Below are 19,944 nucleotides of genomic sequence, written 5' to 3'. Positions count from 1 at the left end.
GATTTAAGCCTGCGGACTTTGTGCAGTACAGTACAATTTAAACTCTGTTGAAAGCTGTTGAAGAGCCACAGCATCAGGCTGCTCTGTGCCATGGAAAGAGGTAAGGTCGCCAGAGACCCAGCACCATTCATAACATCCTGCAGGCATTACCGCCCCGTCCAGGCTGGGAGGGCTGAAGAGGAGCAAGAGCAGGCTGCTGCTGAGGCCACATCCAGTCTCACCACACTGCCCGTGCCCGCCGTGGGAAACAGGTCATCCCCCTCCCTGAGCCACTCATGTTTTGCAGTGAAGGGAGGTGCTCAAGCAAGATGCAAAGATTTTGGCCCCTGCTCAGAGGGCCAGGGAGGCTGACAAGCCATGCTGTTAGGACAGGGAGCTCCTAAAGTGCATGTCCATAGCGATCATGGGCCTTACCAGACTGGTTGAAGCTAGCCAGTAGTATACAAGCTACTACTGAATATTTCCTAGTTGTTTTTTGTCCAAGGATCTTCATATATCAAGCCTCCTCCACATATTATGGGGTATTATTCTCATTTCATAGGTGGGCACAAAGTTTAAGCATTAAAAATGGGTTACTTGCTAGAGCTCACGGAGCAATCTCTGGCAGCAGAATTAGGGACAGGTATGGCATTTCCACTCTCCTGGCTTTGTGCTTTAATCAAACTTTATATAAGACTGAGGCAGCCCAGGAACTGGCCTTACCACCAGTAACATTAGGAACTGGTTACCAAGGCACTAGTGGTTCTTGTTCTTGCCAATAGAGCTCCAGCCTGATAGAAAGTTACCGGACTGAGGGCTGGTTCAGAAAGGAGCCATAAACTGATAATATCCACATTGCTACAGGAAACAGAACTTAATCTCTGATGGTTATTTCCCAATGTAAATATTTATATAAACTAATATCTAAAAAATAAAATGCAATTAGAGATAAGCAAGGCTATAAAATTTATTCTCTCATAAATTACAGGAAATTTTATTTCTAAATCCCCTCATCATATGATGAGGGGATTAAAAGTCACTATGATAGGTATAGCCACACTATAATCTAAGACCAGTTTTCCTGTTAATACCCAAGCGTTTCCTGCAATGGGAAGTCGTCAACACAATCACACAATAACAAAACAGCATTAGTTTATTTTAGCATCGTCTTTGAGGAGCAGTGCACATTTGGTTATCCTGCCTATGTGCACCTGCTTACAGTATCCAGATTGATTTGTCACAACAGACAAACCCAAAGTCACTCATTATAAAAGGCATATCTCTTATCTAATAAACTAGGAGGCATTACAAGCCTGCAGGCTTCTTTATTCCTGCTTTTTTCATCTTGAAAAAAAAGTTTTCTGTCTTAGAACTTCAGTTCCTAATCACTATTCCCTCTATTTTGAAAGTTAGCAGTCACCATTCATCTGTATGCTGTGCTTTTGCTTTAAATCCTCCAAAACCAACACGACAATTAAAACAAAAGCACAAAGCATTTTTGTCCAAAACTCGGGACGCAGATCGCGGCAAGCCAAGGCCAGGCAGGGCCGGGCAGCCAGGCAGAGCATCAGCCTGGGTCTGCGGGCTGCCAGCTCCAGCCAGTAGAGCTCGGGGAGGAAGAGGAGGAGCAGAGGGCTGCAGCAGGTGCAGCAGCTCAATTCACAAGCATGCTGACCCTCCGTAGGAGCATGGCAGGAATTTCAAATGGGATTAGCCACCCGGACAAGGGAAAGGTCATACTTGACATTTCCACTGGAAATTCTAATGCAAATAGACCTCTGATACTCATGACATTTTTTCACACACATCTAATAGGCATACATATGTAAAAGGAAAATGATAAAACGTGATGACTAATTTATGTAAATCTCATCAAGGCAATAACATTAAGGGCTGACTTCATAGAAACAGTCAGGCAAAGGAAGCACAATATTATTGTGTTCCTCTTATTTGCTACCATTTATATTGGTTTATTTTGATAGGGTCATTATTTGTTTAGCCTTCAAAAAGTGTTCAGTGCTACACAAGGAGCAGACCATAGAGCCAGGACAGAGAGATTTCTCAGCTTTCTTTTGAATGTTCGGGGGTTTTGCACTGGGAGGTTGGGCGAGTGCTGTAGGCAGAGGGAGATCCTAGGAGAAGAAACTTACTGTGACATCTATGAAGCCAGTAATTTTTAGCCTACTTTAGGCTTGAATTTTCACCCACTGAGAAATCCTGTCTGAACACCCAAGGAAAACGTGAGTCTTTAGAAGTACATACCAGTGCAGCTAAAGTATGATGCTTGTAACCTGAAGGTTAAATGGAAAATAGTTTTGTTAAAACAAAGCTTTCCTCACCTCAAGGAGCTTTGAGATGAAGAGCACTAAGTGATGTCTAGCTGCTCCCAGACATTGCAACATCAGCTTGCAGTTACAGCTATTTCTATCATGTATCTTGATAAGCAAGTTTCCTGTCACAGCTGTTGTCTTTTGTAGTCACCAAAATAGACAGAATGCAAGTGCCTTGGTTAATCTGCCTCAACAAGAAAATCAAAGGTATTAGGCTGAGCAGCAGAGAAGGGGAGTGATACTTTGGTTGTCATGTTTTTACTGTTTTACATAGCAGACTAAACCATATAGCAAACAATTAAAAGTGCACTGCAGTATTTGTAATAGACATACATAGACATGAAAATAAGCCAAAGCTAAATAAACTAAATAGAGAAAACCCATCACCTTCAGAAGTCTTAGTTTAACTTTTACTTTGACTACAGCTAAGGGCTGATTTTACCCCAGGTTTGTTTACATCACCCATTGTATTTCGATAGGTTTGTGCTTTAACATTATTTTAAAGGACAACACTTCATATTTTTCCCAGTTTGGAAAAAAACTAAAAAACTTCACACCTATAAAGCTCTTTAAAGCTTGCTTATTTTTCTTAAGGCAAATTTTGTGCCTGCAGTGACTTTATTTTATTACAAGTTCTAAAATGACAAGTTCATCTGAAACCGGAAAACAGTGATGCTTCAGCAATAATAAAAGGCCACAATCCTGAAAGCACTTCTGCATATGCTTCACGTTGTGCATGTAAATAGTCCCATTGACTAAATCCCAGTTCTTTGAAAGGGAAGAAACGAGACTGAAAGAGAATCATTGTCTTCCCAGGCAAACAGTGCTGTGGAAGAAAAGAACAAGTTAGACATATAGGGAATTAACTCATTTCCTGTCTCCCACTGTATGCATGCATGTCCTGAAGCTTGTGAAATGATTTCAGGTATCATCTTCATTTAAGGCTGCTTCTGTATGCAACCCAGGTTTTGAGGGTCTTAATATTTTGCTAATTCTTCCAGGCATTTTATTCAGATTCTCACATAGCAAAAAGTTAGAAAGATTATTGAAGACACAACTTTTTCAAACAAGCAAAGAACGCTCTGTCTCATATTCGGCCTCCCTAAAGTATTGTAAGAGAAAAACGAACCAAACAAACCAACCATCAAGGAAAATAGTATTTGAAGTTTGCATAGTTGAAATAAATTAATCCCACACTTCCCTTAGCTTCCCAATTAGATCCACAGCCATTTCCTGTATGCTGGATAACCATACGGTGTATCACTACAGCCAGGGTTGCCCTGGGCTAGAGCTGGCAGGACTAATTCAAGCAGTGTGGCAGCCCCAAGCGTTGTCAACCCAATGGCATCAGGGCTGGGCCTGAATTATAACATGTCTGAGATGAAAATGGACTTGGATGTAGCAGAGACAAGCAGGGGATAAGTAGCAGTTCCTGCTTTGACACTTGGGTCTAGCAGCCCAGCTGAAATCATTTCCACCCAAGCACAAGCAAGTTTCTAAGTGCCCTTTCTAGCCAAGGAGGAGGAGCAGCCCACAGCCATGACCAGCAGCCCATCCCCAAGAGCAGATGGGAAATATCAAGTCCTGGACTAAGAAACACCCAGCTTGAGGCTCACTGGACAAATGGTAGAGCCAGGTAGCGCACGGTAACAGAATTTCATCAGCAGGCTTGGCTCAGTAAAGCTCATGGCAAGGCTGCCGCACTTAAGGCAGAAGAGGAAGCACGTGCTGAGCGTGACCCAGAACCAAGAGCAGGTGACCCCATGCGCCACCAGAAAGTAGCGAGATGGGGACAGTGACTGTGCACGCAAGCACCAGCTTCTGGGAAGAGGCAGGTTGTCTTAGGAAGGATCTAAGCCTTGATGCAGGGCATGGAGTGACCATCTGTTGCTGTGGGTTAGCAGATGACTTCCTCCGCAAGCACGTTATCACAGCGGCTACAGGGAGAAGCAAAGCAAGAGAGCCCACGCTGCTGCGGTTAGCCCACTGAAGCCTTGGCTAGCTCACGTGTCTTGACCACACTGCAGCCAAGAGTGCTGATGCATGTTCAAGACCCTTTTTGTGAGAGCATACCGTGAGAGCAGGAGGCTGCAGCCCAGCCTAGTGGCCCAGGAGATGCATTCAGTGGGTACAGACTCACCACTATCTGTGGAAAAAATCTGGAAATGTGCACAGATAACTAAAAACAACATTACAAACAGTCACAGGCATCTTATTGGCTGCTAACTGTGGCAGAGACATTAGTAAGTGGAAATAGCCCTTCATTAAACATACGTGGCTTCCTATATAGGATGATGAGAGCTAAATATACTGCATTGCCTGATACTGGGGTATACTTTTTCCATTTGATAAAAAGTCATCGCTTTGAAATTTCTTCTACTATTAACTTTTTTCAAACCTGGCTGATTATTAACTGTCATATGACTGTCACTGAACCCACACAAAAGATAACAAGTGGAAACAATTAAAATAAATTTGCTAGCATGAATTTTCCTATAACTGTTCCTCATCAGATTCTCATCACGAAAGTATCCGGGACTTGCAGAAATTAAATACTACAGAAAAGCAGTTTAGACCAGAACTACTACTACAAGGTTCTTTCAAACCTAAAATATTTTAAGATCTAAATTCCTTTTAAGAGCAATAACGTAGGCATGGGGGAGAAAAAGCCAAAGAAGCAATCATTGCTCGATCTATAACCCAAAGATACAGGTATGGTGCAGGCAGTAACAAGTGAAGTTCTATGGTCTGTGTTAATTGAACGGTTTCTTCTAGCCTCGAAAGCTACAGCTAACACATCTGCCTCTCACCTGTACTCAAGTTACCACCTGACAAACCTTCTAAGCAGTACAGCTGAACATATACAAATATTTCAGTATTTGTTACTGTTCAAAGATAACTTTTTAATGGACAGGATGTGTGTGAGGGAAATGCCTAAGAGATTAAGAATTATAAGCAAAAACTCTCCTCTGGGAGAAGTCCTATGACTTCTAACAAGGGTGAAACCAACAGGCTTAAATAGCAGGTTACTCAGAGGACTTCCAAGTTTTCTAGTCCTGGCTTTTTAGTTCAAGAAATATAACTGAAATACTACATATTTTTTATCCCAGCATCACATGCCAAACACCAGCTATTCCACCATTGAGACTTAACTGCTGAAAAAGGGTCACATTGGAAACCCAAGTCACTAATGTGATCATGCAACCACATAAGGTAGTCCTTCATTTAGGAAATAACTCTGAAGATTACTCCAATCCTATTGAAAATGACAGTAAAATCCTTACAAGGGTAAATACGTGTTAGTTCCTCATATTAATATATCCTTTTATAAAACCAGAAGTGGCTAGGGGGAAGAAGGGAGGAGCTTTCCATCTATGGTATGCTTGCACTTAAACACATAAGCTTACATCAGACCATGCTGCCCAAAAGGCTACTACAAAAGGCCCATTAGCGCTCAGTGCAGGCTCATGTTCATCGCTTTGTCCTTACTGTTTCCCAGATGTCTCTACTTCACTCGCCAGTGATTTGTTTCATTCCACATCCATTGCTCCTTAATATGTTTTTCTTCCTGCTTTCAAGTAATTATGTGTAAAGATCTTAACACTACTACAGGCTGTAGCCCTCGTTATCTTGCTCCCAACAGGAGACCTCTTTCAAACATCTCCTGATGACATCTTGTTCTTCCACCCTTAGACTGCTACACAGAAGAGAGGAGCTCCTCTCTCAGCCATTAAATATAGCCACTGTTTTCCTCACTCATTTCAAAATAGCTCAAGATCTGCACAAGAGTCCTGTGTTGCTTCTCCTAACCAACTAAAGCCTAGTCTGGCCAGACTTGCCTTCATAACCCAGAGCCTAAAAGCCTTTGCTCTTTGAGCAGCCAGCTCCTCCAGGAGCCAGCATGCACCCCATCTGTGGTACGACAAGAGGTGCCGTGCACAGCCCTCCCCTTCAGCTGCTGAGCGTGGCTCACCCAGCACTCCCTGCGACTCTGCAACAGAAAATACACTTAATGCTTCTGTGCGCCTAAAGTCCTCCATTACCTACCAGCTTTCACCTACGAGATGAGAAGTTGCTAAGTATCTATGCGGGGCATATACGTGCTAAGACTAACCTGATCTTACCACTGGCCTGTAATGGCTCAACCTAAACATTTCCTGATCTTTAAAGGAAAAAAAAATCCCAGTGATTTGAGTGACTAACTCAGGATCTGAAGAGGAACCCCCAAAAGACTACATGTGGAAAAGCCCATACCCCAGGTACAGAGCCAACCCACAAAGGTAGCTCACATCTCATGCAGAGACTCAGAAGATCCAGCCTTTTACCCACCTCCATCTCCCACCCATGCTGACACAGCAATCTGACCCCGTATTTGCAGTAATTTTGTCATCCATACACTTTTACCCAGTACACGCAAGATTAGCTATTGCTGATGTTGCCAAGTCAGCCTGCCACAAGCAAAAGCCAAGGCTCTCTAACAAGTTATCATATATGATACTTTGATGCATCAGACAAGCAATGAATGAAAAGGGAACTCCGATAACATACGATTCACTGCTGCGCTTAGGGAACAGCTTAGAGTAAAAAAAATTCTGCAAGCAAAACTATTCCACACATCAACTGATCACTTTATAAAATTACTTCCCCCCACCAAATCAGCACAGACTGGCTCACGTTTTCATGCCCCCAGCCCAAATGCTACCCTTCTCCCTGCCCAGGGAAAGCACGGCTTTGTTGAACCTACCCGTATGCATCGCACGACACACACACACACTGTAAATCTTGGGTTATGTGATCAGGTATACATTTTTCCTACAACATCTCAGCCTCACATTATATATATTTAATGGGAAGTTTTTCAATTTTTTCATATTCCATCACACGTTGAGGTCTCATTACACAACACAAACCCTATTCTGAAGGCAGAACAATTATTTACTTCACAGATTTTCCCGTGATGCTGTTCAGCCTGGTATCCACTTGCTTCACCTCCACTAATTTGTCTTAACAACCCACAAGAGAGAGATTAACATGCGTGTTTTGAGAATAAAGCATACAGGTAGCAAAACCCTGGTAGAAGTAGGTTGTAACTGTTTGCCAACAGGCAGCCTGATAGAAAGGCAGCTCCGGTCTTTCCTGCACCCACCTGCTTCCCAGAGCCCTTCCCAGAGCAGCAGCAGCCCCACAAGGTGCTGGGGCAGAGCCGCTTGGGGCACTGGGGGAGGCTGCAAACCCTCGAGGGACACAACTGCACAAGAAAACTAGTGACCACATTTGCCTGCCCGCAAGAAACCTTAGCTCTGGTTGTTCCTGGCTTGCGGGGTGACCCTAAAGCCTTAATAAGGTTGTTTTTACTGCAGTTTCGTGAATGTTGTCTTAAAAATATATATATATTTTATAATATATATTATAAAGTGTATACAAATAATATATAATTATATTTTTTAAGACAATCTTGCATGCAATATCAGGCACATTGAGAACCATTACATCTCAAACAGCTAATGCAATAATCTAACACAATAACCAACGCCACTAAGTGCTGTTCGCCTTCTATGTAGGCAGACTGTGTTTAAGCGGCAGGAGCCAGGAGCAGAGCCCACTCTGTGGCTCCGCGATGGGGGAGCCTCGGCCAGCACCATCCCCAGGCTCCCAGGAGCTGAGCCCCCAGGCAGCCCCCCTGCCGCAGAACAGGCCCAGTTCGCACCACTGATACAGGCACCTCACCCAGGCAAAGGGCAGGCCTTGACAGTCGGAGTTAAAAAGCCAATAATGAATCAGTGAGTCCATGAGAGCCAACATACATTTAAAAGAGCGTTATTTAAGGGCATAGTACAGTGTGCACCAGTAACAAAGAGCTTGGGGAAATCAGCAAGTTATCCCCCTGCAGAAAACTCCTGCAAAACTGGATATTGGGTGACAAAACCCAATAGGAAAATTCCATCAGGATTAAAAAAAAAAAAAAGTACAAAAAGGTGATCTTTAACTTCTACAGGACTGGAAGCCAGATGTAGCTTTTTTTATTTTGCTAGACTGCCTGGGACTAAGCCATCTTGAACACATGTTGAAAATCTAATTCAGAAAAAATTGCCTTGATTATAGCTTTTGGATCACCGAATGACCTACAGGATAACAGCTTTTCTCCTGCTATCTCTAGGTCAGTTCAGAGAGAGCTGGGAGGGGGGTGGGGAAGGAAGGAGGTTTTTGTTTGTGGTGGTGGTTTTTAAGCTTAAACTTGAAGCTAGTTTATTTCTTTATGGAAGAGGGTATTTTACCCATCCAAGTAGATACCATATATTTTATGTTTAATAGAAAAATAAACAAAAGAGCATATAACTGGTACGCTAAGTACAATGCACAATCAATTCTAGAGGCTCTTTAAACATTTCTATAGAAACCCCTACTTTTATAAGATTTCCTTAAACATGGACTCTTTCCTAGCTATAGGCAACTGGAAAGCCTCCTCTTTCTGCACCCAAACCCACCTTTGGGGAAGGAGAGGCATCACCTCCAGGGCCCAAGCGCCTCGCCGCAGAAGCAGCTTTTCCAGCCACCCTGACGGCGAGACACTGGTGGTTCAAAGTCGAACAGCAGCTGGCGACTTTGGGGCTCTGGGGTCCTTGGCAGGTTTTGGCGTACCTGCCCGCACACCCACACGTGGGGATCCCAGCGAAGCAAAAGAGGGAACAGCCTTGGCTCATCTCCACCGATGAGCAGCCAATGGCTCGGGGAGCAACTCGCAACAGCGTGCAGGATGGATATATATTAAAAAAAACACCACACACACAATTTGTTTTGCAGTTTATTAAAGGAAATGTTTTTGTATAATTACTCACGGTCCACAAGGCTGCTTTATACCAGGCCGGGCCTCCCCACCCCCAGCCATCCCGCATGAGGCCTTCGCCGGACTGGGATTTTGCAAAGCCCCGCATTGTTCTCCCTGACACCGGATCAGCGAGCACAAAAAAGCAACTGCCAGCTCAAAAGCAATCCGGTGATAGAGCCTGGTGCTATCTAATCAAGGGCAAAAGGTCACTTCCGAACAACTGGGCAATAAAAGATTATTTCCAGGCGCAGAACAGAAAGGCCCAGTGGTGGCTGCCTGAAAGAGGGGGGTGGAAGGAGGGCAAAAGGGCTCCCGTCTGTGGGAGGAAGTGCATTGAATAAAGCCAGCAGACGGGAACCATCTGGCTTTGTGAGTGGTCTGTTCTTAAGAGGAGAGAAAAAGCCCCCTCAGCGGGGCCAGTGACTCTGTGCAATGATTCAAACTTTTTTTTGTGATTTAAAAGCGGCTTTCCCAGGCACCAAGAAATTAAAGGGGAACTTTCCCAACGGGCCCACGGGGCTTATCAAATGCTGCCTGCGAGGCGGAGCCCTCGTTTTAATTTGGTCCTGATAGATGGCTCTTATCAGCCAGCAAGGCCCTGTGGATAACCAGATGGGGCTTTTTGTTTGTTTTGTTGTTAAAGACAGCTTCGGAAGAAAACCTCCCAAAGACCTAGCGCACACAAATTCACAATCCACCCAACGCGCTTGCTTCCCAAGGACCTGGCTTTGGTTTTTCTTGCAGCAAATGGGATTTTTAGTGGTGTCACCTTTATTATGTATACATCACGCACCCCCCCCCCCTTCCTCTCACCCTCCACTTGTTATATGGCCTCATTTGAATGAAAGCAAGAAAATAAAAGGGCCAGATTACGCTCAGTCCAGTTGCCGCCAAGGCCAGTGGGAGGGCAGAACTGCAAACACCCGAGTACGAACGGTCAGGTCCCTCCTCCCGCGGCCGCCCCGGCACATGTCCTCACTTTCCCCCGCTACGTGGGTCACGCCGGAGGCCCCTGGCACTCGCAGCGCTTTCGGCACTGGATGGGCGCAGCTATTCAAGCTCCCAGACGCCTCCGCTCACTAGTGAATTAACTTTAAGCATGCAAATCACGCTAATCCCAAAGGCAGAGCACAGGAAGTCAGGAGCCTTCCCAGTGCTTCGGGAAGCATCTTCCTCTGGGGAGGGAGAGGGGGTCGCTGCCCTCCCCCTCGCACCGCGCTGCAGGTCACCCGGGCCTGTCTCAAAGCAAGCGCAGCTCCGAGGCTCAGCTTGACATTCATCGCTCCCTAAAGCCAAACCTCTCGGGCAGTTGTCCCCGCAAGCCCGCGGACTGGGGCCTGAGCAAATAGCCACCGGGTAATCCTGCTGTAGTAGGGGGGAAACGAAGCAGTTAAATGTCCAGTTTATCAACAGAAAACAACAACTGAGCCTTTGTCCTAACAGGGCGCATTAGGAAACCGTTTGGCAGGGCTCAGATGCATGAGAAACCAAGGCAGCTGGGAAACGCCGACATATGTTTTAGAGAGATCCATGAAGACATTAGATGAGAAAATTGCTCCTTACACTGATTTTTCTGGAAGCTCATCTCCAAAAGAGAAGAAAAATCCAAGAATTCTGAATACATCTGACACTGCTTTACCCCTCAGCGTTTCTGTTTAAAAACAGAAACAAGGCAAGAGTTAAAACTGGGAAATGCCGAGGAGGTCCTCTGCCATACCTACGTGCTGCAGGGCAGTACAGAGTGCTAGCAGCAGCATTTTGACCAAATGGTCGAGGCAGGGACTGTAACAGCTGCAGTACTAATTTATCCTCCACAGCTCTGCAGAGCTAAGGCATGGGTGCAAAGATACCAGTGTTTCTACTGTGATCTCCCCAAAAAGCTAAATATCAAACAGATACGAAAACACAAGACAATTTGGAGACACAAGGCCAACAAAGGAAAACCCTGCAGTTAATAGGGATTGCTACAAAGGAGGAGAAAAAAAAAAAGCAGAATGTCCCTTCCTCTTCCCCCCTCCCTTGCCACTCACTACTGATTGCTTACGTATACACAACTAAGTTTATAGTCAGGCAAATTAATCTCCAAAGGATTTTAGGAGGCCGGAAAAGCACAGGCAAAGGACTCGCCCTCTACATTGCATATTTCTTCAAGAGTTAAGCAACTAGTGCTGTACTGTTGATCAGTGACATATGTAACCCACGTAGCATAGATGGAAACTGCATTCCACTACACTGTGCAAACCCTGCAGGAAAACAGTCTGAAGGCGGAAAAAATAAGTTACACAGATTTAAAGCAGGTGAAGCTTAAGTTAAGACTGTTACTGCTTTAACAGCAACTTTCAACACCGAAGAAAGCAAAGCCATTTATTGGAGGGAAAAAAAAAAAAAGTGCTGCACAAGGAGAAGATGCACAAGGCATCCCCCCAGCACCATCTGTTCATGGACAAGCCAAGGCTGGAAGATGAGGTTGTCCTCAGGAAGATCCCAGCCCCCAAACACCTCAGGCACAGCCCACAGCATGAACCTCCAGACAGCTTTTCAGGAGAACCAAACCTGGCCTTTCCTCAAGTGTCCTAAGAAAATCCAGCCCGAGGGATGCTCCCGGGGCCTGGCAGCACTGTACTCGCATTGCAGGCGCAAGCAAGGCAGGCAGCCTCACTGCACTGGTGTGGGAGGGCAGCTCCTACTCTCACGCAGAGCAATTGAAAGCCCAGAGATTCACCAGCGATGATTTTGGAGCTACAGCAGTGCTCTTTGAGGCCAAAACATGCCCTGGCAGCCCTACACCTAGGGAGTCATCCCAGTTTCCACTCCATCTAGCATTAATTATAAGTCTCTTTCTTAGATAGCTTGGCAGCTTGATGGTTCAAGGGGGAAAGAGGAAGGGGGCAAAACACTCATCCTATTAAGCGTAGCCCAGCAACCAAAAGGCTCTGAAAGATAGGAAGCTCATCTCAGCATGAACACACAGCAAGGTTTTAAGCATGCACCATTTATGTCATAAAAGTTCCTCAAAGCCCCAGTCCCAGGCAAGGAGCACACCTAGTTAGGCACCAAAGGATAAGCATACCTTCATCTTATAAATACCTTGATTTGGCCTCACTGGCCAGCACAAGCAAATACTTTTTAGAAAGAAAATATTGTAATTCTCATAGCAAACACTCAGAGCTTAACCACACTTCACAGGCCATTTTTATCATCAACATGCTTGCTAAAGCACACAACACTACAGCATCTAACCCCCTACCAGACTCACCAAATGCATGCCACGCAGCTCCAGCACCAGAGAAGCATCCACAGCCCACGCAGGAATAGGGTACACATCCTCAATAAGGAACCCCTGTGCTTATAGTTGCAAGTCTTGTAGCAAGCCCCAAAGAAGATCAATGCAGGCTACAACCTGCAGCAAGAAGAACAAGCCCACTTATTGCTCTTATATGTGAGAAAAAGCCCTTTGCCCAGGTGTAGCCCTTCAGCTGAGGTGAGTTTGCACCTGCTGATTTGCAGAGTAGCACAGCTATTCTCTAGGTGTGGAAATGAGTCTGCTGAAAGGGCCACTGCTTGCTCAGAGCTTTCAGGGCAGAAATTTTCCGTTTTACCCTGCATTTATCGACTCTAGAGCGTTAGTGTACCATGTTCTCAGTATCCTAACTTGCTCAGCTACCAACCCATGCGTGTGTTGCTCTGGCTTTTTGCCTCTGGATCCCTTAGGGTCACACCCCAAGAAAATATATTGCAGTAATCCAGCCTGCAGATTAGGTGGGCAGTTGCTATTTCTTACATCCAGTTGTAAATCTTATAGTTTCCTGCCTAGGTCCAGATAAGAAGATAACCCTAAGGCTATGCACCAGCTGACGATATCTAGTCCTTTTGTCACGGAAATGATTGCAGATGACTGAGTGCTTTCACCTGTCTCCCTTTGCCGGGGAGCATCTCACCTGCGCTCTGGCAAGAGGCAACCCCTAACCGTGCTGCTCCCGAGGATGGGCTGCCATCGCCATGCCCAGGACAGGACGCAGAAAGAGCAAGTCAGGGCAGCCCCTGGCAGCACCACGCAGCTCGGCTTTCGCTGCTGCTCCACGCCCAGGCTCCCATGCTCTTAGGCCTCCTGGGGGCTAGCAGTCCGGTAGCTCACGCTGCTTCCCACGTATGCAGAGTATACAATCGTGCTTTGCAGGGAAAGCAATTTTTTTCCAACAAAAGGAGTGAGGATACGAAACCGGTTCCACCTCCGCTTATTCTCAGACCAAGGAGAGAAAATTGTTTGTGTGGCAGGAAGGCCTGGAGTCTCAGGGCCTGTTGGCCTCCCCGTGCGCTTGCAGCTGAGCCAAGGCTCAAGCGAGCCGGGGGACTTTTAAAAACCACTTGCCCGTCGGACTCCGGTGTGTCATCGCACGTCCTGGTCCAACTCATCCATTGTCTTTTTGGTGTCATTTGCACTTGCTGTGCCTTTAGCGCTGGTCGCGCGCTGCCTGCTCCCCTCGGCGGGGTGCTCGCCGCCGTCGCTGCGGGGCCACGGCAGCCGGCTCTGCCCTGCACGCCGAAGAGGCGAAACAGGAAACTCTGATGTCATGTCTAGTAAACCATCAAAAAGCACCTTGTTTAAAGCAGAGAGATCAGATGAGATCATCAGAAGTTTTAACTATTCTATTTTTTTGGCATGCCACCTACTTATCTGGGAGACGTTGTAAGAGGATATTGTAAAGGTTACGTAAAATCAAAACAAAGTAGTCAGGCGTTCCTCTGCCCTCCATTTGTTTTGGCAAATCGACATCCCTTTTGAAAAACATGACGGAGGCATCATTTTTTGCAGCAGAACATCATGTACGAGCAAGGCCGACAGCAGTGCCCAAATTCACAGGGGAAATTTTAGACATAAGAGAGAAAAGCTTTGTTTTATGCTGAGTGGATATGCAAATACCCCCACGTATCATCTCTGTACCCACAGAATGCAAAAGCAGCTGGAGGAAAATGTTAGCTATCATACAGCTATGTATCTTGTGTCATGGGATATATTTTTATCGTAAGTCATATTTTACCCGAACACCCCAGGAGAGAGAGGAAGCCACTTTCTCAACATGTCTCAAAGTCAGAAGGACTTTGGACCCCGCTGAGCTGGGGCCGGGTGTACCCAGCCATGCCTGTCTGGCCCCATGGAGGGGAGCAGCGTGGGGCAGAGCTGAGAAGTACTGGTCAGCAGTAGTGTCCTCTGCCAAAAAAAGGGAGGAGAAGAGTTTGAAAGAAGATGAATACATATACTTATAAAGGAAAAAAAAAAGAACACAGCGAATGCCTTTGGGTGTCAAGTTCCAACCGGACAAGAACTGAAAAAGAAAAAAAAAACACTTTCTTGATTCAAAATAATGGTCTTCCTTGAACACATACAACATAAAATTGCTTTTCTTCTTACTGTTTTAATCAGTTCCAACCAAACTTCAAAAGAGAATATTAAGAGTATTAGGATTCACAAAATCTCAAATGCAAAGCCCATAGATAGGTTAACAAATGTATGCAAGCGCTATTCCTCTTGGATGGGTGACTTTCAGAAGTCATGCCCCATCTGACAAGGACATTCGCACCGCTGCAATTGTCCCTTTCCCAGCTCTTCTCTCACCAGTGTGGCCCTTATACATCAAAGTCAATGCTTGGCTTTATCTTGATCATTTCAAGTTCTATTTTAAAGGCAAAACTGTCTTACAAGGTCCAGATTTTAAAGCCAATAGCCTACAGTTAGTTTCTGATGTGTAGGAATGCAGTTAAACTACTTGATTTTCAGAAATTCTGAGATGGCCTCATCCAGAAAACAGGGCCATATTCTAGGTAGCTTTGCATGGACTCATGAGCTTCATTCCAGGCTCCCATTTTACAGAATACATTGGGCTGGGTTTGCAGCTAAAGACAATGCACTCATTCCTCCGTTCTGCGTGGAACTGTTGAATATGCAGACAAAACGCTTTTATTTTGTTCTGTCGGCTGCACAAACAGAAGTTGGCTTATATAACATGCACATACACACACTCTTGAGACAAGAGCGTAAATTAAGGACTCTTGGATTCTTTGGATTAAATTCCATTTGAAAGAGGAAGAAAATAAATAGGACTTGGGCAATCCTTCACCAAGTTTATCGCATTCAGGCGATCCTTGCCAAGTTTACTGAGCTGTGCTAGGAGTTAGGATTTGTAAATTTTAGATTCGAACCTTTCAGGAAAAGGTCTCAGCTCACAGAAGGAGAGATCAGGCACATTAGGGCTTCTACAAGTGTTAGCAAAGGGTGTTTAGTTATCTTTCAGAGAAAGAGCCCTGCAACACAGCGCACGTTGGGAAATCTGGGGGAGGGATTTGGCTCTCAGCGTGCCAGCGGCAGCGTTATGCAGGCTCCCAGGTGGGGAAGGTCGGGGCTGCATAGCTGGGAAGGGCTCTAACGGAGCCGGGACCACAGAGTCACGGCAACCTGAACTCTGCAGCATCTCCTAAACCTAATAAACCTGAAAACTAGCGCAGGCCTACATTGCTTACACCACTAGAGAATTAAATAGAGAACAGTGGTCTGGGCTTTACGTTAACTGTAGCGTTCTACAGCGGCTTTCATTTACAAATAGAGCTGCACTGTAAATGTAAGTTATATTTACAAATATAGCTAATGCTACAGCAGTTTACATTTCCCTAACTCAAGGATATGAAATTCAGGAGCAGTAGTGATACAAGCCAAAACTGATGAACCCCTACTGAAATACATAATGGTTTTCCAGAAGAAAGGAGCTCAAGTATATCACACGCTTCCTAAATTATCGGCAAGGAACTGAGGAAAGGAGGAAATAATCACAATCGCGCAACAAAGCTACCAGTGAGGTGATTTACAGCCTGGCTCTAAGCCTCTGCTTAAAACCCCTCGTGCCCCTTTTTCAGAGCTCGCGGTGAAGACCGGCAAGGAGGGCCCATCCGCTGCTCTGTCAGCTCAAACACAGCACATCTCCCAGCTCCGAAGACAACTCGCATTGAGAGCGTTGGAGCTCTGCCACCCTGTTCTCATTTTGGGATCATTTCTGTTGAAAAAACTAGCATCTAAAAGAAGTCAATCAGGCCATAGAAGTACAAGGGATAACTATAACAGGAAGGAGAAACAAAAGTAGGTTATTGAGTCAGACAGTTTTTCCGATAGCCTTTTGGATGGCGAGAACAAGAAGCAGAAGTCAGTTCACAGTAAAAGCTAATGAAACACTACAAGCCTCATGGGAATCTCAGAATCACGTAAACTGCAAAATTGCTTCTTGTTTGCATTTCTGTTTTTTTTTTTTATATATATATATACCTTGCCTGCTTGCCCAAATGCATGCGTCGGGAGGGCACGTACAGCAGTTCATCAGGTTCTGCTACATACTTTGCTTTTCAGCTCATTGCCCTATATCCACATCCGCCGTCTCGGTAATGACCTACGAAGCCGTATCTTCAGGCAGGGCTGTGAGGCGAGAGAGCGGCCGCCGAGCCTGCTGGCACGGTTAGCACCTCCCAGCCGGTTAGGGCACAGGGGCAGCCCAAAAAAGAGCAGGTGCTGCGCGCTGGGGCTGCAGGTATGGTGCATGCAGGGACACATGTGACATCTCCCCTGGCACCACAGCTGAGCTTAGGAAGTCCCTTCCCTCTTTCGGTCCAGGTATGCTGTGTTTTACGAGCCGTTGCCTCGGCACGACAGAGGGAGGCAGGACCTTCTCGCTCCAGCAGCGCCACCACCAAACTGCACCTGTCATGGGGGAGAGAGGAGCAGAAGCAAGAGCTGCCTTGGGGGCAACGAAGGAGGGATGCAGAGTGCACATATGGTTTGCTAGCAGTTTCGCCTCGTGCTGAAAGTTGAGTCAAACTCGTATTAGCCAGGGTTTACTGGAGCAGGTTTTACCGCAGCAAGCGTTCTCGTCTCTCCTCCGGCTTTTGCATGCGCAAGTCTTGCAGATACAGAAAGCAAGTGGGCATGTACACACTGGGCAAGTGCGCGATGTGTGCGTGCCAGCATCCTGTTTACTCAGGAAGTTTCCACACATGCAGCAAGGTCAAATAAACAGTTAGCTCTGCACGCCAGCGGAGATGGTTCTGCATCAGCATGTTCAAAGGTCCATTTTTATTTTTTCCATTTTTTCAAAACTTGCCAGCACCTTACCTCACAGGCTGTTGGGCAAACGCAGATTCACTTCTGTGCCTGAAGGAAGGTGACCCTTATTCTGATGTTAATCTCTTCCCTTTGCTACCTGTGTAGAGCCTGAGCATCCAAATTTAGCCATTTCCTCTCTGCCCCAAGCATGTGCAGTGTATTTTTAGATAAATGCTAATAATGATGCAAGAGCATCCTTCTCACAGCTACATCCTAGGTGTCCACAGCTCTCTAATAACCAGATAATGTTAAACATTAGACATGTATATCTTTATGTGGCAAATACAAGCTTCTGTATTTGAGATGAACCTTTGAAGGACAGGTGGTTTCCTAGAATTTAATATACATAAGAAAACATATAACTACCGTACATAAATGTCAACAAGGCATGAGAAGTGTGCACCTAATAAAGTAGATAGAAGATACAATAAAAAGGGGCCCTATATGCAGAAGCAGGTTCGCAGCACCAACCACTCACATGCCGGGCTGCCCGAAGCAAGCAGCTTGTCCAGGCTTTGCTGCTTTATCTTCCAGCATTTCTGGCAACCAGACAGCTCTTCTGCTCCGCTCTTTAATTTATTCGCTTGGGGGCACGTTTGACCCAGCACCATCTTGCTCGGGAGATGTCCGGGGCTGCACTGCTGGGACTAGTGTGCAGGATCTGTACTGGGAGCCCAGGGTGGACTGCCACCTTTACCAGCTCTTTAAAAAAAAAAGAAGAAAAGGAAAACGCCGAGCGGACGTTATCTATTGTTAACTACCTGTAAAGTAGGGCTTTAGCCACTTCCGCAGTTTCCCCGCGCTCTGGAGTGGGACCTGAAAGCAGCCACCCATTGTGTGCGGCTGTGCGAGCGCCAGCAGCCAGCCGGGCTCGGGTTGCGGCTCTGAAAGGCAGCAGGAAATTGGCAGCCCCCTAATCTGCTCCCAACCATTCAGGGCAACAAAGGCCGCATTCCTCCCCAAATATTCCCCATTAGAAACCCAAGGCTCATCTATTTAGTAAGGCCCACAGAATAAATCTGGCGAAATAAAGGTCTTTAATTAGAAGGCCATAGGATCTGGCTCTAGTTTCTGGCCCCGCGAGTAACCTGTATTATTTATACTTCTACCTAGTTTCCCCAGATATCCAAAAGCTAGAGAGCAGGATGACCGCCATTTTCAAATATTATTTTAAAAAACTAATAAATGTGGAACCGTTCATTACAGATGGTCTGGCTGGATCATACTGTAGTGTGCTGCACCAAAAGCATTTTAAATTTGTCACTCTGTTAGGTTTATATATTTTCCCAAGAGTATTAACATTACTTCTGAACCTGAACAGTCAAATGCATGCCCACACACAAACAGTCTATGGCATGTTACTACATACAATTTCTCTATTAAAAATACTCTGCAGGAAGCGTTACAGTTCTAGACTTCAGTGGGTTTTCCCATTCATTCACCTCTCGGTGCAGAGGAATAACTGAACGGCAACGCGCTGCACCGCCAGGCAAGACTGCTTGTGCCAGCGTGTCCCGGTGGGACTGCACGCAAGCCGCTTGCATCCTCTAGCCACGGTTTTCCCAGCAGCAAAAGGGAAATATTCTCCTCGGAGCTGATTGATCAAGCATATTTGATTTAAAGCAATTGAAGTACAAGTGCAACCTGCTTTGAGCTCATTGTTACGGAGATACTGCAGCTTTTGCCGCCTGAACAGATAAAGTTATCCCAAACCGCGTATGCTAGAGCTGTCAGCAGGAACAGCAAAGCAGCTTAACCTTGACAGGGGACGTTATCTGCGCCGTGGCAGCAGTGATGGATGGCTGTGGTACCACCACGGCAAGTGCTCTTACACCAGTATAGGGCACAAAGTGGAAAGGGGGAAACAAACCCACAAGCCCAAGATTTGAAAACCCATACAAAAATATATACAGCAAATCCAAAGACTTCTTATATATCTACCACTTGCTTCTAGAGAGCTCTCTCAGCTATTTAATACAGCAGAATTTATGTGTTTCCAACTATAATAGTATTTCCTTACATAATTGTGCAGATTCTCAAGACAACATACCAGGTACTGTTGAACTTTGGCAAAGTGTATCTAGGTCTGAACTTTGGACCAAAACAAAACCCCAAGATCCAGCTATACCATATTTTCCACTCTGACTACCCAGGATCATCTTCAATGATTCAGAAGAGATATAAAGCACATAGAAATGTATTAGATCAGCAGATGCGTCAGTAGTACAGTAGCACAGATGGCTCACACACAGTCATAGCATTTTTCATGCAGAAGAACCTTGCATGCTACCTAAAATAATGAGCAACAAATGTACAATTATTCTTTAAAAAGGTCAGATAAACAATACTTGCTAAGGAAGACATGGGTTTTGGCCAGGGGCAGCTAGGAAATCTTGACATTAAAAATAAGGTACCATGCAATCTCCCAGTACCCAGGTTGGAGAAAAGCCACCCCATTTCCTCCCTCATCCCAGGCAACCAGTTTAATTGCTTTTATTTTAAAGTGTCCTACTCATAAAGCTCACAGATCTAAAAGCATCAAGTTAAACTCCACTCAAGTAAGTAATGGCCCTTTGAAGAGGATCTTTCCCAGGCCAGGTAACTTCAACTTTTCTTCATGCTTGAAGCGTGAAAGAGGCATCCTGACAGCAGTGGAAGGACTGTTGTAT

At 45.5% G+C, this 19,944-nt stretch overlaps 1 long non-coding RNA gene across 1 annotated transcript in view; it reads right to left on the bottom strand.

The window, feature by feature from the left end:
• LOC112996808 (uncharacterized) overlaps positions 1-12,788 on the bottom strand; it is a 269,650-nt gene extending 256,862 nt beyond the window's left edge. Inside the window, exon 1 of the long non-coding RNA XR_010388946.1 lies at positions 12,392-12,788. This is a non-coding gene — a long non-coding RNA (uncharacterized LOC112996808). The remainder of the gene's footprint in view (positions 1-12,391) is intronic.
• Between the last annotated feature and the right edge of the window lie 7,156 nt (positions 12,789-19,944).

Source organism: Dromaius novaehollandiae, chromosome 4, assembly GCF_036370855.1.
Source record: "Dromaius novaehollandiae isolate bDroNov1 chromosome 4, bDroNov1.hap1, whole genome shotgun sequence".
NCBI classification, from domain to species: domain Eukaryota; kingdom Metazoa; phylum Chordata; class Aves; order Casuariiformes; family Dromaiidae; genus Dromaius; species Dromaius novaehollandiae.
The sequence above is the reverse complement of the archived record's forward strand: the minus strand, read 5'-3'. Positions and strand labels throughout refer to the sequence as shown.